Genomic DNA, 18,845 nt, shown 5'->3' with positions numbered 1-18,845 from the left:
ACGGTGGCCCTCAGTAAGTGTACAGCTAAGTTGTACTAGCTTTAACATGCTTCTATCAACTAAAGACTAAATTATAACCCAAGTCTCTGAACTGATAAATAAGTGGTACAGAAGGGTGTTGTGACCATGTAGAGAAGATGCATGGTCCATATTAAGTTAGACAGGAAGAAACAGAGTCAGTAGCATCTTTAAAGTTGTGGAGTAGCGTTGGATAATGTAGCAGCAGAAGAAGGAAAGACAACTAAGTTGGTTAGGGGCACCTGCTGCTTTCTTACTGCCCCTACCTTTTGCCTTTGCAAAGCAAAATACTTACATGGTCTCCATCTGTGATTCTAGTGCCTAAGTCAGTTCTGAATGGAAGAGGAAAGTCACTTGAACTCTTCATGCCTGACATGTTCCCATCTGTCATAAAGGGAATCATATTTCTTGTATAGATGCCAGCATTTCTGGAAGTTTAGAAGCAATGATGTTTAGTGAAAGTCCTTTAAAATGTACTAAGTGCTATAAAATTGTGACGAATCATTACTGATTTTCTCTGTGTAACTCTGTAAGAGGCAACCACACTATCTGATTAGAATTGGGGCTTGCAGTTTCAATTCGACTTGGTCACCCCCAAAAGAGATAGGCTTCCTTATTTCTCTGTGACAAGTGTCTTTTCACCAAGAAGAACACAGATTGGGCAAGGTTTAGCCAAATCTAGTGATAGGTGTTAACACTTGGAATGTGATTTTAATAGCCAATAGGTATTTATAATTAATGTGCAATAACTCAATTATGTACATGTCTTTAAATTTAATAGGCCCAGTTAAGGTAAGATCATTAAGCACCCAATTGAATGTTAAACATATATATTTGAGGTTTAACGACTATGAGACAGCTGCAGGATGGATTATGGGATTGTTAAAGGGCATTAAGAAAGTTGTTAATATTGTGGGGGTATTTAATTAATGTTTTAAAAAGTCTCTCCTTTGAAATCTGCCCAAAATGCTATGTGAAATCTGCTCGAGGAACAGGAGCATAACTGACAGCATTACTGTTTAAACCCAGCCACACTGAAGGAGAATACAGCAAAACAGCCCTCTAATTAGCGTGAGAAATGACAACAACAACACAACAAAAAAAAGTCTCCAATGACAGGTGCAGCAAATAACAGGGCTGATGAAAGATTTTGCAATTAAAGATTCTGCTATGAAGATTAATGGAGTATTATCTTCAATTATTGTGAGGCAGGTTATCAGAGACGAGTGTCTGCCTTACAAGCTTCCCTCCTCTTCTACTTCTCTTCCCTTAATTCGTTTCCATGCCTCTGAGTCCTCTTTACTATCCCTCAGTATTCAAATGACTTTTTACCTTATAGTTTCTGTATTCCTTTTCTACCTGCCCATGATCTTTCTTCCTTTTGATCTCATCTCTCATCTCTCTCTCGCTCTGTCTTACCTGGAAGGTCAAAATAAAATGGGTCCAGCTCAGTGTCAATGTTCTGTCTCTTATACCCACCATCTCACTAGGTTCTCTCACTCTACATCTAGAGTAGTCTGAACTGTAAATTCACCTCAAAGCTCAAGGATCACATAACTTTGCAATATTCAAGATGTCCTCCTTTGTTTAGTTTCCCTTTTTATTAGAATATTTATTTTTGGTGTCATAATTTCACCATTCATTCTCTCAATAGATATTTATTGGGTGTATACTACATGTCAAGCCCTATTCTAGACACTGGAAGTATAACAGTAAATAAAACAGAAAAAGTCTCTATATTCATGAAATTTACATCCTAACTGAGAGAACAGAAAATAAATACGAAAACAGATGTATGACAGGTGGTGATGGATTCAATGGAAAAAAATACTACAGAGAAATGAGGAATGGAATGCCAGGGATGGTGGATGGTATTTTAGAGTGATCTTATGAATAGTGACATTGAAACTGATATCTGAAGGAAATGAGGCAAGGAACTATAAGGAAGCCTGTTTGGTTGGAACAGCATGAAAGAAGTAAGAGATAAAATCAGAGAAGTGATGGGGCGCAAATTATTTAGGGGTTTATTGGGAAAGTAAGGACTTTGACACTTATTCTGGATGATATAGAAAGCGACCAGAGGATTTTGACCATAGGAGAGATATAAGCAAGTTAAGTTTTGGAATCACTATCCTAGCTGCTATGGAGTGGGCCATTGTAGTGATTCTGGAGAAGAAACAGTAATAGATAATAGAGAAGAGAATTAATAGTGGTTTGGAGCTGGGAGGCTGTAGTACAGGTGCATGACAAGAGGTCAGATTCTAGATGTCCTCTAGAGGTAGAACCAATAGCATTAGGTGACAGATTTATTTTTTAATTGAAGTATAGGTGATTTACAATGTTGTGTTAGTTTCTGGTGTACAGCAAAGTGATTCATATATATATATATATATATATATATATATATATATATATGTATATATATGTTGTTTATATATAGTAATTTGTATCTGTTAATCCCAGACTCCAAACTTATCCTTCTCCCACCCCCTTTCCCCTTTGGATACCATAAATATGTTTTCTATGTCTCTGAGTCCATTTCTGTTCTATAAATAAATTCATTTGTATCATATTTTAGATTCTACATATAAGTGATATCCTATGATATTTGACTTTCTTTGTCTGACTTGTTTCACTTAGTATGATAATCTCTAGATCCATCCATGTTGCTGCAAAAGGCATTATTTCATTCTTTTTTATGGCTGAGTAGTATTCCATTGTATATATGTACCACATCTTCTTTATCCATTCATCTATCGCTGGACCTTTAGGTTGCTTCCATGTCTTGGCTATTGCATAGTGCTGCTGCTTTTATTTCTATTACCTTGGGAGACTGACCTAACAAAGCATTGTTGTCATGTCTATGACATGACACCATTTGCTGACAGATTGAATGACTCTAAATTAGAAGACTGAAATTGCCATTTACTGATGATGAAAGTTTAGTGGGGAAAAGGCTGAAATTGCCATTTACTGATGATGCAAGTTTAGTGGGGAAAATCAAGGATTTCTTTGTGGACATGTTAAATGGAGCTATGAAGTAGGCAATTGGATACAGGAATCTGGATTTCAGGGGAACTTCCAGGATGAAAGCAAGTATTTGGAAATCATTGGCATATGGATGGTATTAGAAGCCATGAGCCTGGATTATATTACCTAGAGAGATGGAGAAGATGGGAGGTCCTGGAACTGAGCCTCTATGGGTTTGAGAAATAGGAGGAAAGAAACAGAGAAGACTGAGAATGAACAGCCAGGCAGAGAGAAAACACACTAAGAAAAGAAATAAGAAAGTGTTTCAAGTGGGAGGAAATGATCAATTGTGTCAAATGCTGCTGATGGGATGAGTAAGATGAAAACTGAGAAACATGTATTGGTCTAGCAACATCACTGGTGACCTTGTCAGGAGCTATTTCAGTGAAGTCCTGGGTTAAAAGACTGATTGACATGTATTAAAGTGAGACTAGAAGAACTGGAGATAGTGAGAATATAAATCTCTTTGGAGAAAAGTTGCTCTAGAAAAGAGCAAATAAATGGAGTAATACATGGAGAAGGATGTGAGATCAAAAAAAAAGATTTTTTTTTTAAAGTTGAGAGATATCACAGCGTATTTATATGCTATTCAGAATAGAGGAAACTTATGAGGTAGGGTAGAGAAGGGGTACTGCTAGAATATTGTCTTTGAATAGGCAAGGGAGGAAGGGACCTGTTGCACAAGCCATGGAATGGGGTTTAGATGTGACCATGGTCAATTCATTCATAGCAGCAAAAAGGAAAACAGAGTATGTGGGCATAGATAAGGACAGTTTTGTAAATGCGATAATGGAAGAGTGTGGGCATTCTGTTCTAATTGCTTTTACTTTTTTGTTTATATATAGTTAAATAGGAAGTAAGGTCATCAGCTAAGAAGGAGAATGAGGAAGAAGGAGCTGGAGGTTGGGGGACAAAGGAGAAGGTAGGAAATACTCATGAGGAAAGAGGAAAAGGAAATAGACTGAGGAAATATAGCAGGATTGCTGAGTGATGTTAATAGTCTACTTGAAGCTAGTGGTCATGAATGTTAAAGTGACATCAAAGAGGATGGTTGTGGGTGTTTTCCTGGGTAAGTGTGGGTGCAGGGTAGGTAGAGAGCTGCATATAACTAGGTTTGGGATTTTTGCAAAGTAAGTGTGATAATGACAGAGAGGGACAATGGAGATGAGGGTATATGCAATGATAGGTTTTAAAAAATAATAGGTGATAGAATTTAAGCTAGGTATTGGTAGGAAGGATGAAAGATCATGAAGGGGAGGAAAGGACAATTAAAAGTTGTTATGACCTTCGGATTTCATGTCCCAGTGGAAGGATTGATTGCTAGAATTTGATGCAAGGAGAAGTAAGATGGAAAAATAAAAGGCGGTAGTTAGATAATAACCAAGGTGTCCGAAGATGACTGTAACAAGGAGGCATAGCTGATGGTGTGCACTGATGGCATAAATGTCCTCCCTGGATAGTGTAAAGGGAGGCAGGCTGTTATGATGGTCCAGAAATGGAAGCAGCAAGAGGAGTGAGACGAGTATCTATCCCACCTGATGGTATTGGGGGAGGAGTTGGAGGGGAAGAGAAACCTCTACAATAGGAGGGGGTTACAAGGGAACTGATGTCCTCAGGACAGAGTTAGTGTAGGTTCAAGTTAGACCAAGAGAGGAGGATATTTTGAGAATAGTTTGAAAATAGTTTATTTCTTACCTTATGATAATGATAGACATAAAGGGCAAGATGAGGGAGCAAAAGTTCCATAGGACACAAAAGAAAGCTATTAGGCAATAGGCAGGATTTGGAAATGGAGTTCTGTAAGGGATATCCAGAGTATGGGTATTGGGATAAGAGTATTGGGTGGGGGGCGGGTGATAAATTACATGAGGCTCTTGTACTGATTGCCAGAAACAGTGATAAACCATTAATCCCGACAGCAAGAGAAATGGTGGTGGTGAGGCTATGGACGCTGATCTGAAGTAGAGGCAGGAAAGAAAGGTAGAATCTTGCCAAGACCTAAAGGAACTTTGAGCCCTCAAATTTACTGCATTCATAAGTTCCATAATCTAAGACTAGAGGGGCTACATGTCGTTGTGAGAACCACTGCTGTCAGCACCAGCTGCCCTCCATCTCAGGATATTTTAATAGCCTTGCTCACCACAGCTCAAAAAGTAGGACCCAATATTACCACTGTGGTACATGGGAAATGAGAGGGCTACAGAAGCAAGTGATGAGGGGAAAATAGAGTTAATGACTAGAGAAACTCATAAATGGGCCCTGCTGGTGGCTCTGGGCACTTTTGGTGGGCAGGCACTAGATCTTTAGCAGGGAGTAACCGTCACAGGTGCCACCAAGGAGGAGTGTGAGTCACTCAGGACTAAAGAATCAGGATAATAAAATAGCATAGTGCCTTGAAGCCAATTACCATTGCAATTAGGTTGACACCCAACCCTAGTTATCTCCAAGGGTGGTGTGACCTGGAGAGAAATGGTTACTGTGTATAATACATATATAGCATATATATATATATATATAAAATACACATATGTATTGTGTATATATAACATGTATATTCACATATATATGAATGTGTATATATGTATATATACATGAATATCCCATGAGAAAACAATCACTATAGACTATTTGTAGACACTAATTCTGTGACTATGTAAAAATAACATGAAAATAACCTTTCACCTCTGTGTGTACAAGAATGTATCATGGTAAACTTGCACATTGCGCATGTCTAGCTCTTACCATAGGGCAAGACAGTTCTATGATTTGCACTTTCTTTCTGCCTTTTCCAAGATACACAACTGGCCACCAGGAGAGAGATCAAATTCTGAGTGCCCTTTAGCCTGAGTTGAACTATTTCCACCAAACTATTCATTCATCTTCAGACTCCGCACACTGTACTTCACTCACTCCCAATCCAGATTGCTAAAATGACAATACAGGGTGACCATGGAACCCATTATTTCACCAGCAACACAGGGAACATTTTTTTACCTGATCAAATGAGATTCAGTTACATGTCAAGGAAAACTGCCATAAGCAGCTTGTATCATTTAATAAAACCTAAAGTTACAAGAGTCCTGAATAGTTCCCTTAGAAGCTATTTTAAGTGGACAGCCCTTCCCCACAAAGCCCCGTGAGTGTGGAATAACAGAAGTTAATTTTAGCAAGCACTTTTTAACCTACATTTGGGGACAAAAATGCCAGGAAGCCTATTATATAATTGAAGTAAAATGAAATCCTCTGGGTGTGACAAAAATGTTGTCTGTCTCAAGTTACTGTAAATGGAAAAATGATATACCGAAGAGCTTGGTATTTCAGAAGTCCAATAGTGAGAAACTTTATTTGCTGAGAAGGCAAATTAGGGCACTTGGATGTTAAAGAACACTTGACACTCTGGGCCGTGGAGGCTGCTGGAATGTTCCTATTGGCTATTTACTGTCCCAAGTTGTATTAAGCCTTCCACTGGAAACAGTATTTCCATAATGAAGTATGAAGATCAAAATCCTAATTTGTTCATCTGTCAGAACTCCTAAGGGTCCTAGATCTGCTTTAGCCCTGAGCTCTTTACAAAGTAGAGAGACCAGCATAAGGGAATCAAAATTTCATTGTACCTTCCTTACCCCCATTCAGTATTCAAGCTGATTATATTCATAGTTATCTGATCCTGTCCATTCTCTGGCACTACCACTCTGATACCTACCACTTGTCTCTAGCCTCCTGTCTCCTTTTCAGACCTCAGGTGGCACTGTAGAGTGCCGGCTTACCCACTTGAGAGAGGGTGACCTTAGCCAGGTCACAGGATCTCTCTAAAACTCTCTCTAAACACCTGTAATTTGATCTCTATAAACACCTGTAAATAAGTTTGAAAAAGAAGCCAAAAAATGTTTATTTTAAATAAAATAAAATAAAATAATGAAGCCAAATCCGGCCTTTGTACCCTGACACCAAGTTAAATCTTGGAGACAGAGTTTTGGGCAAAGTAGAAAAGAATAGCTTTATTGCTTTGCCATGCAAAGGGGGCCACAGCAGGCTAATGCCCTCAAAGCTGTGTGTCCCAACCTGGAGGGGGTAGTGAGGAGTTTTATAGTAATGGTTCAAAGAGGGTGTGATCAGCTCATGGACATTCTTCTGATTGGTTGGTGGTGAGGTAAGTGGGAGTCAGCATCATCAACCTTCTTGTTCCCACTGGTCTAGTGTCTAAGCACTTGTAGACAGCATACAGTTAACTGCTCCTACCTGGTGGGGATTTCAGTATCTGCAAAACAGCTCAAAGACATTGTTATGTATATCCCTTGAGGAGGAACCAGGACCCTGCTCCAAGGCTGCACTATTGTTACTTGACTGTTTCTCCCTTGTCTCTCAATCCCCTCCCTTCCCTAATTAGCAACTGTTTGAACCTGCTCCTTGGAACTCAGAAAAAGTCATGGAGGCTGAATGAAGCCTATTTCCTGTAATCAAGAATTGGGGGACACAGAAAGGTTTTGGTGCCCAGGAGTCCCACAGGGTCCTGCTTGATTTCAAAAATATTAACTTCACATTGTTGCTGAGTAAATCAAGTAAGAAAAATATAAGATATTTTGTAAATTATAATATGCTATACAAATATAAACAATCTTCTTTTTTAATGTGATCTGACTTCTTCAAAAACCAAACTGCCAACCAAATTCTGACCTTGGTCTACTCTCTGCTTGAACTTAGTAACCAGTTTCTTTCCTGATGGAAGTGAATATCCCTGGAAGATGGTTCTCTTAACTGACCGGAGCTCTGTTGTACATAGCTTCCATTCCTCCACTGCCTTAGCTTCGGTCCATCCACTGTCCACCCACAGTTTCCTGAAATGCTCTGTAAAAGTCCGTAATATTTTGTGTCCTTCTAAAAAGATTTCACAATACTGGAAACCCCTGCTGTATAAGAAAGCCATGATAAAAAGTGATATAAAAATATACAGCAATTTATCTTATGATCTTTCATATTATTTCATTGGAAATCCATCAGAGCCCTTGAGATAGGAAATATTATTCCAGGTTTTCATATGAAAAAAAAGGAGACTTATAGAAGTTAAACGTGTTGCTCGTGGACTATATTTTCATGACACTTTCTTGAGTCAGGAAATCTAGGATTTATTCACCAGGTTTCAGCAAGTATCATATGGCACACACAAGCTAGGTCATTGAAGAAAGTTTAATAAAGGGATTATTTATAAAGAGCTAGGCAAGGCTTAGGGAAGCCAAGAAGGGATGGGGCAGTACCTTGGGCTAAGCAACAAAAGGGGGTTATTAGCACTTTTAGACATAAAGGGCAAGAGAGCAATCTGTTAAAGGAACCTGAAGAGAGAGTTATATGGAAAGTCTGTCTACTGAACACAGTTGTGCAGGGAAATACTCAGAGAAGTAAATTCTGCAGCCTTATTCTCCAGTCTCCTTCCTTCCTCCTTGATTCCTTGCTGTTGTCTACTATTGTCTGAACACAACTGGAAGCCAGAGGCCAAGGGCCCAGAACAGTATAGTGATGAATGGAAAGAGGATCTAGAGGGACAAATGAAAGCTACATGGGGAAAGTGATCACACTTGCCCTGGAACCTAGATACCACACCAGTTTCTCTCTCTGTCTCTCTTTTTATTTTCAAATAGTTTTAGATTTACAGAAAAAAATTGCTAAGATAGTCCAGAAAGTTCCCATATACCCAACATCCAGTTCCCCTATTATTTCTTACCTTATGATAATGATACATTTGTTGCAACTAATAAACTAACCTTGATACATTGTTATTAATTAAAGATCATACTTTATTTAAATTTTTTTGGTTTTTATATAATGTCCTTCTTTTTTGGTATAGTATCTCACAGGATACCACATTACATTTAGTAGTCATGTCTCCTTGGATTCTTCTTCGTTATGACCATTTCCCATGCAAAATCCTTAATCCCATCATCTGCCATCTATTTACTTACTTGTTCAATTCAAGTATGCATGTATAGTGGTTTCAGAATTTTAACCCATACTCCTATGGGAAACTTTACCAACTAGTGTACAGTGCTTCTGTACAGTTCCTTTTGCCTTTAGTATAACAGACTCCACTCATTTTCAAAATTAGTTAGATCAGCACATTTTTTCCCCACTCCATTACATGAGGTTGTTTCATACGTTTGTAAAACAATTAAATCATCACATTCAGCATTTCATCCTAGGATCCTCTAACCTCCTAAAAAATGATTACATACATCAAAGTTTACCTTTCATGTGTAAAATTTCTATGAGTTTTGACAAATGCACGCTGTCATATGTCTACAATTAAAGTATCATACAAATAGTTTCACTGCATTAAAATATCCCCTATACTTCACAGATTTAACTTCCCATCCTTCAAATCCTGGAAATCACTGATCTGTTTACAATGTCTTCTCCCACTGTGTGGCTTGATTTTCATTTTCTCAAGTCTCCTTCACAGAGCAAAAAAGTTAATTTTAATAAAAACCATTATAGCAATTTTTTCTTTTCTTTCATGGATCATGAATTTGGTGTTACACTTAAAATCTTATCATCAAACCTAAGGTCATAGAGATTTTTCACTATGATTTCTTCTAAAATTTTTATAGTTTTACATTTCACATTTAGGTCTATGAATCATTTAAAATTAATTTTTGTATATAGCATAAAGTTTGTGTCCAGGTTAATTTTTCTTTTTTTTTTTTTGGTATATGGACATCCAGTTGTTCCAGCACCATTGGTTGAAAAGGTTATTCTTTATCCATTGAGTTACCTTTGTACTTTTTTCAGAAAGCAGTTGATTTAAAACTAATAAATAAATTCAGCAAGTTGCAGGATACAAAATCAACACACAAAAATCAGTTGCATTTCTATACAATAACAATTAATAATCAAAAAAGAATATTAGGAAAACAATTTCATTTACAATAGCATCAAAGAGAATAAAATACCTAGAATAGACTTAACCAAGAAGGTGAAAGTCACACTGAAAACTATAAATCACTGTTGTAAGAAATTGACACAAATAAATGGAAAGACATATCATGCTCATGGATTAGAATATTTAAATTTGTTAAGATGTAAATATACCAGAAGCAATCTACAGACTCAATACAATCACTAAAAAAATCCTAACTTTTTTTGCAAGAATATGAAAATTCAGCCTAATATTCATATGGAATATCAAGGGACCCCAAATAGTCAAAACAATCTTGAAAAAGAAGACAAAGTTGGACTTATATTTTTCTGATTAAAAACTTACTACAAGACATGGATGGACCTAGAGACTGTCATACAGAGTGATGTAAGTCAGAAAGAGAAAAACAAATATCATATATTAACACATATATGTGGAATCTAGAAAAATGGTATAGATGATCTTATTTGCAAAGCAGAAGTAAAGACACAGGCATAGAGAACAAATGTATGAAAACCAAGGGGGAAGGGGGGCTGGGAGGAATTGGGAGATTGAGATTGACATATATACACTATTGATACTATGTACAAAATAGATAACTAATGAGAAGCTACTGTATAGCACAGGGAACTCTACTCGATGCTCTGTGGTGACCCAAATGGGAAGGAAATCAAAAATAGAGGAGGTATATGTATACATATAGCTAATTCACTTTGCTGTACAGTAGAAACTATCACAATATTGTAAAGCAACTATACTCCAATAAAAATTAATTTTAAAAAACTTACTACAAAGCTACAATTATCAAAACAGTGTGGGGCTTCCCTGGTGGCGCAGTGGTTGAGAGTCCTCCTGCCGATGCAGGGGACACGGGTTCATGCCCCGGTCTGGGAAGATCTCACATGCCATGGAGCAGCTGGGCCTGTGAGCCATGGCTGCTGAGGCTGCACATCTGGAGCCTGTGCTCCGCAATGGGAGAGGCCACAACAGTGAGAGGCCTGCATATCACAAAACACAAACAAACAAACAAACAAAAAACAATGTGATATTTTCATAAAGACAGACATATAGACCAATGGAATAAAGTAGAGAGCCCAGAAATAAACCCTCACACTTAAGGTCAAATGATTAGTGATGAGGGTGCCTTTTAATGGAGAAGAGACAGTCTTTTCAAAAATGGTGCTCAGAAAACCTAGATATCCATATGCAAAAGAATGAAGTTGGACCCTTACCTTGCACCACATACAAAAATTAACTCAAAATGAATACAAACCTAGACATAAGAGTTAAAACTATAAAACTCTTAGAAAATAACATAAGGGAAAAGCTTCATAACATTGGATTTGACAATGATTTCTTGAATATGACACCAAAAGCATAAGCAGCAAAATAAAAATATATAAATTGAATTTTATCGAAGTTAAATATTCTGGTGCTGTGTTTTGTGTTGTGCCAAGATAACCACTAGAATGCAAGAAACTATTTACAAATCATACATGTTAAAAGGGATTAATATTTATAATATATAAATAACTCTTACAACTCAACAAAAACAAAACACAAACAACCAGATTTTAAAAATGAGCAAGGAGTTAAAGAGATATTTGTTTAAAGAATATATACAAATAATCAATAGGAAGATGAAAAGATGTTCAATATCACTAATCATTAGGAAAATGCAAGTCAGAACTACAATGAGATACCATTTCATACCAATTAATATGGTTATTATAAAAAAAAAGAGCAAATAATAAGTGTTGCTGAGGATGTGGAGAAATTGGAACTTTTGTGCATTCCTGGTTGGAAAGTAAAATGGTATAGCCACTGTGGAAAATAGCATGGCAGTTTCTCAAAAAATTAACATAGAATTACCATACTATCCAGCAACTCCCCTTTTAGGTGTATACTCAAATAAGTGAAAGCAGAGTCTCTAACAGAAGCTTGTATACCAATTCCATAGCAGCATTATTCATAATAGCTAGAAGGTGGAAAACAACACGAATGTCCATTGACTAAATGGATAAAGAAAATATGGCATATAAATACAGTGAAATACTATTCAGCCTTAAAAAGGAAGGCAATTCTGAAACATGCTACAACACGGATGAACTTTGAAGTCATTCTGTTAAGTGAAATAGCCCAAACAAAAAAAGACAAATATTGTATGATTCCACATATATGAGGTACCCAGAATAGTCAAATTCATAGGGACAGTAAGTAGAATAGTAGTTATCAGGGGTTTGGAGAAAGAAATAATGAATAGTTATTGTTTAATGGAAACATTTTCAGTTTGGGAAGATGAAAAAGTTCTGGAGATGGATAGTAGTGATGGTTGCACAATGATGTAAATGTAATTAATACCACTGAGCTGTACACTTAAAAATGCTTAAAATGGTAAATTTTGTTATGTATAGTTTACCACAATTTAAAAAGTTAAAAATAAATTAGTTTATTATATTTGTAGGGGTGTAATCCTGAGTTCTCCATTTTGTTCAATTAACCTATGTGTTTATTCCTTCCCCAATACCACACTGTCTTGTTATTGTAGCTTTACAATAAGTCTTGAAATAAGGTTGTGGTAGTCTTCCAACTTCTTCAGAACATTCTGTATAAACTTTACAATCAGTTTGTTGCTATCTAGAAAAGAGTTTGCTGAGATTTTTATTGGGATTACATTGAATTTCTAGATCAAGATACAAATAATGGGCAAGATATACTATTGTTAAGATGCTAACACTGCCTAAAGCAATTGATAGACTGAATACAATCCCTACCAGATTGGGGAAGTGTATCTCTATTTCTAATCTGCTGAGTGTTTTTATTATAGAAGTGTTTTGGATTTTGTCACATGCATTTATTTTGTCGATTGATAAGATCATACAATATTTATTTTTAGCCTGTTGATATGTTAGTTACATTAATTGATTTTTGAATGAGTCTTGAATATCTAGAAAAAATTATTTGGTTATAGTGGATGATTCTTTTTATACATTGTTGTATTCAATTTACTAATATTTTTTGTTGACTATTTTTGCATCTTGGTTCATGAGAGATATTCACCTGGAGTTTTCCTTTTTTTTATAATATCTTTATGTAGTTTGGGTATTAAGAAAATGCTGATCTCATATTATAAATTGGGAATGTTACCTCTGTATCAATTTTCTGGAAGATACTATGAAGAAGTGGTATTATTTCTTTTTTAACCATCTGGGCCTGGTACTTGTATTTTCTTCTTTGGAAGTTTATTATCAATTTAATTTGTTGAATAAGTATAGAGCTAGTCAAGTTATTTATTTTCCCTCTTGTGAGTTTTTGTAGTCTGTGTCTTTCATGAAATTAGTCCATTTCATCTAAGTTATCAATTTTGGGGGGCATAGACTTGTTTGTAGTTTATTATCTTTGAAATGTCCATGAGTTCAGTAGTGATAACTCTTTCATTTTTAATATTGATGATTTATGTTCTTTGTCTTATTTCTTGGTTTTCTTGGCTAGGAGCTTATCAATTTTATTGATCTTTTCAAAGAACCAACCTTTGGTTTCATTGGTTTTCTCTATTGTTTTTCTCTATTCAGATTCATTGATTTCTGCTTTAATTTTTATCATCTATTTTCTTTTGCTTCCTTTAGGCTCAAATTGCTATTCTTTCTCTAGTTTCCTAATATGGAAATTTTGGTTATTTATTTTAGATCTTTCTTCTTTTCTAATATATGTATTTAATGCTATGAATTTCCCTCTAAGCACTGTTTTCACTGCATCTTACAAATTCTGATAATTTGTATTTTAATTTTAATTTAGTTAAAAATATTTTAAATTTCTCTTGAGACTTATTTGACCTATAGGTTTTCTAGAATTGTGCTAATTTCCAAATATTTTTCAGCTATATTTGGATTATTGATTTCTAGTTTAATTCCTGTTTGCTCTAAAAATATACTTCATATGATTTCTACTCTTTAAAATTTGTTAAGGGGTGTTTTATGATCCAGAATGTGGTCTATCTTGGTGATTATTCCATGTGAGATGAGGAGAATGTGTATTCTCCTGTTGTTGGATAGAATTTTCTCTAAATGTCAGTTAAATCAAATTGATTGATGGTATTATTCAGGTCATCCATATCCTTACTGATTTTCTGCCTTCTTGATTTAGAAATTACTGGCAAGGATTTTGAAATCTCCAACTATAATGGTGGAATTTTCTATTTTTTCTTTCAGTTCAAGCAGACTCACCCCATGTATTTTGATGTTCTATAGTTAGGTGCTACATGTTTAGGTTTGTATGTCTTCTTGGAGAATTGATCTCGTTATCATTATGTAATACCCCTATTGATCTCTGATTGTCTTCCTTTTTCTGAAGTTAGCTTTGTCTGAAATTAATATAGCTCCCTCAGATTCCTTTTGATTAGTATTAGCATGGAATATCTATCTCTATCCCTTTTTTACTATTTCTTATTGTGGTAAAAAAGATATATAACATACAATTTACCATTTTGAGTGTACAGTTCTGTGGCATTAAGTACATTCATATTGTTTTGCAAACATCACTATCATCTCTCTATAGAATTTTTCATCTTTCCCAACTGAAACACTTTACCTCTTATACACTAACCACCTCCATTCCTTCTCCCCAGCCCTGGAAGCCATCATTCTATTTTCTGTCTCTATGAATCAGACAATAATAGGTAACTTATATAAATGGAATCATACAATATTTGTCCTTTTGTGACTGGATTATTTGACTTAGCATAATGCTAAGGTTCATCAATGTTGTAGCATGTGACAGAATTTTCCTCCTTTTTAAGGCTGAATTATATTCTACTGTATGTATACATCACCTTTTAAAAAAATTCATTCATCTATCAATGGACGTTTGGTGACTCCATCCCTTTATTTTTAGCCAACCTGATTTTTTTTTAAAGTGAGTTTCATATTAACAACATACAGTAAAGTCTTGTCTTTTTTTTAATCCATGTTGACAATCTGTTTTGTAATTAGTATATTTAAACCAGTCACACTTAAATGATGATTAATATAATTGGATTAATATCTACCATGTTTGTAACTTTTATATCCATTGCATTTGTTCTTTATTTCTTGTTTTCTCCTTTTTTCCTGCCTTCTCTGATTTTAATTGAGTACTTGATATAATTCTATTTTACCTCCTCTTTAGCATATAAATTATACATCTTAAACATTTTAGTGGTTTTTCCATGGTTTATAACATACATTTATAACTAATTTAAGTCCATCTTAAAATAACACTATATCACTTCAAATGTAATGTGGTAACTTAGAATATTCCAAATTCTTTGCTATGCTAGTGCTACTATCACCCAGTACATCATTGTTATTACAGTTTTAAACAAACTTATTTATCTATATTATTTTCTTTTTAGTAAAAAAGTCTATTTAGTTGAATACCCACATTCCATCTGCTTTGTGATATAACATATCTCTCAATTTTTTGATATCAGTCACCATAAGCTTAGTGAATCATATCACTTTATAAATTAAAGCCATACCATTTCCCACTAAAAACAAAGATGACTGATAAAGTAATTTGTTTGCCAATGTTATTTTTTCAGACAATTGCACTGGTTGACTTTCCACGACTGTACAGACTGACCATTTGCAGGTCGATGGTTAAGATCTATTGATTCAATTTCTTCAATCCATTTCAGACATTATGTTGTCTGGAATAAATGGCCCATGTCTGTATAGTTTAGTAGTTATGGCAAGCATATCAAACTGATCATTCAGCAATAAATCCTTTGCTTTGTAAGTGGTTCCCAACCTAGAAATGGGTGTGGTTCCAAAAGTTCATTCTAAACTAGTTGTTTAAAACTTAGAATGCATAACCAATAAAGAGGCTTAAAAACAAGAGTTAAATTCTTAACTAGAATGTTGAAAAAAAACAAAACAAAACTTGATTAACCCATGTCTTGTGTTTCTAGTACTGGAGACAAAATATGTATTTTGAGTTGTAATCTGGTAATCGAGGAATGCATGCATTCTTCTATGTTTCAGTTAACAATAATGTTAGCTGTTGTGAAAAACAAACACTAAAAGATATAATTGCTCAAACATGGCATAAACGTATTTCTCCTTGTAAAGTTTAAAAATGATAGTTCTGACTGGCCCTTCTCCAAGCAGTGATTTAGAGTTCCATGTCCCTTCTTTCTTACAGTTTTTTCAATTTTCAACACCTGGCTTCCAAGGTCACTGAGTTAATCTGCCTGAAGCTGAGGGATGGGAAAAGTGCATGTAAATGGGGTCCAGTCTGATGAAAGAGGACAAAGGGAAAGTGGGTGAAAAGGTTGCCACTAAACTCTAGTCCCAATAAGGAGCTGAGGTGAAAGCAAACAGAACAACTTGATTTTAATCTTATTTGATCTGCCAGGAATATTCAACTCTCGATCTCTATATCCTTCTTGAAATACCTTCTTGGTTTTCACATCACAAGACTCTTCTGGTTTTCTTCTGCTTTGATTTCCTTTTTGCCTTCATGTGTTATTTTTTCTTAAGGCTTGGTTCTAGGCCTTCTTCACTGTTTATTCTTTATTTTTCATTAGATATGACATCCACAACCTTATCTTCAGTTATCACTTGTATTCAGATGATTCACAAGTTTATATCCCCAGCCGAGAACTTCTCTCTGTATAGACCCTATTTATATAGCTTCCTAGTTAGTATCTCCTCTTGGAAGTCTTGAAAGCCCTTTAAGCTCAACATTACCCTAAAAACCTTACTCTCCACATTTGTACTATATCACCAAGTCCAGTGGATTCTAGACTAGAGCCTGGCTACTCAAAGTGTGTTCCGAGGACCAGAAGTTGCCTCTGTGTGAGGCTTGTTAGAATAGTGAATTCTAGGTCTATCTGCAGACCTACTAAATCAGGATCTACATTTTGATAAGATTCTCAGGTGATTCACATGCACATTAAAGTATCAGAAGCATTGTAACAGAAGATTCAAATCCATCCATCTGACTTCATCTTTACTTCCAGTCCCTTAGCTACCATTCTTACCTGGTCTACTGCAATAGCTTCCTGACATGAATATCTTCATGTGTTCTTAATTTTCTACATGAGTATTACCTTTCTCTCCAGAAGCCAAAACGTTCATCTCTAAAACACAAATAGGATTATATCAGCCCTTTTACAAATGCTATATCTCAAAGAAAGACAAAAATCCCAACTAATTATGAGGGCTTCCAAAAATCTGTACCCTGGCAACCATTTCATCTTCATTTCATATCACTCAAATGTCCCATGTATTTTTCCATCACTGGACTTTTGCCTATGATGCTCTCTATGGTTCCCCTATTTACTCTCACCACATTTAGCGCAAATGTATTCTTCAGATCTCAATTCATAATTGCCTGACAGTCAAGGTTAGGTCAGGCTCATTTGTTACATATTCTTATGTACTATTTCTTTATAGACATTTCTCCCTCAACTCCATTTCATATATATATATATATATATATATATATATATATGATAATAATTATGTTTCTTATAAGTTTTCTCAGTTTCAGATTATACACTTATTAGAAAGTTATTTGTCCCACATCCATCTTACCAATTCTTGCCTCCACACCCACCCCAGCATCCATCCATGTAATATAAACAATTGTTTGACTCTCTTACATCCCCAGAGCTAGGAACATTCTATATGCTCAATACCTACCTACTGATGAAATGAAATAAACATGATCACAGTGAGCTTAGGTAGAAAATCAATAGCTCCATGCCAGGCAGGTATCTATGATTCTCTTTAATTGATAGAGCCACAAATTTGCAGAATCTGAACTTTTCAGAATCCAGGCTGGCTTTGCACTACTGCTAGTTCAGGCAAAGAGAGGAGGCTGTTCAGTACTTCTACTTGGACAGACAGAGTCAACCCTGAGAGGTAGGGATAGGCTCTAGAAAGGAGGGACTATCTAATGGTAGTCCTGAAGCAAGTGTAGTTTGAATTGGGGGAGAAGATGTCTTAATCACAAGGGTGAGGAAATTAGAGGGGGAAAAATATCCATCAGAACTGAGTATCCAACAGATTTTGAAGTAGGTTATCCTGCACTGGTGGGATGACTGGATCGTGAATGGCCCTTCAAGCAGCTCTAAGGCTTTCACTTAATTCAGTTAATCAAATTTTTATTATGAATGCCAAGTGAAACGTTAGTGAGGAAACCAAGAATGTTAAAACTGATTTTATATCCCTTTAAAAAATGAAACTATTGCCTAGCTATGGGTCTAAAATCTCAGAGGGTGTTTTCCCAGGTATTAATGGTTGATGAGTTCATATTTAAGAAAGCCAATGCCAGTTGTTGAGACACAATATTTGAGTTGATCCCGGTCAAACAAATGGTGACAATTTATCTGAAAAAAATTCAGATCATAAACCCATGCTAACAAGAAATAGATGGCATTTTTTTCTAGTCACCCAAATCAGCTGTTTACATTGATTGAATGAGTTAGATAATCACTTTCTCAATCAACAAACATTTATTGAACATTTACTCTGTGACAGAAACTGTGCCAGGTGCTGTCAATACAGAGTGCTTAAGAAAGGACCAGTCTCTTCGTTCATAGAGCTTAGAGTGTAGTGGGAGAGATGGACAATGAACAAGTAACATGGATTAGCAGCTGATGCTCTGACATTTTCTCCTGTTGCAGGCTTAAGTTTAGTTCTTGTATTAGCTTACTAGGGCTGTCATAACACAGTACTACAGACTGGGTGACTTAAACAGAAATTTATTTCCTACAGTTCTGGAGGCCCGAAGTCCAAGTTCAAGGTGTTGGCAGGGTTGGTTTTTCTGAAGCCTTCTCTCCTTGGCTTGTAGATGGCCATATTCTCCATGAGTCTCCACATGGTCTTTCCTCTGTGTGTCTGTT

This window comes from Tursiops truncatus, chromosome 1 (genome assembly GCF_011762595.2).
Source record: "Tursiops truncatus isolate mTurTru1 chromosome 1, mTurTru1.mat.Y, whole genome shotgun sequence".
Taxonomy (NCBI): domain Eukaryota; kingdom Metazoa; phylum Chordata; class Mammalia; order Artiodactyla; family Delphinidae; genus Tursiops; species Tursiops truncatus.
Note: the sequence above shows the minus strand (reverse complement) of the source record.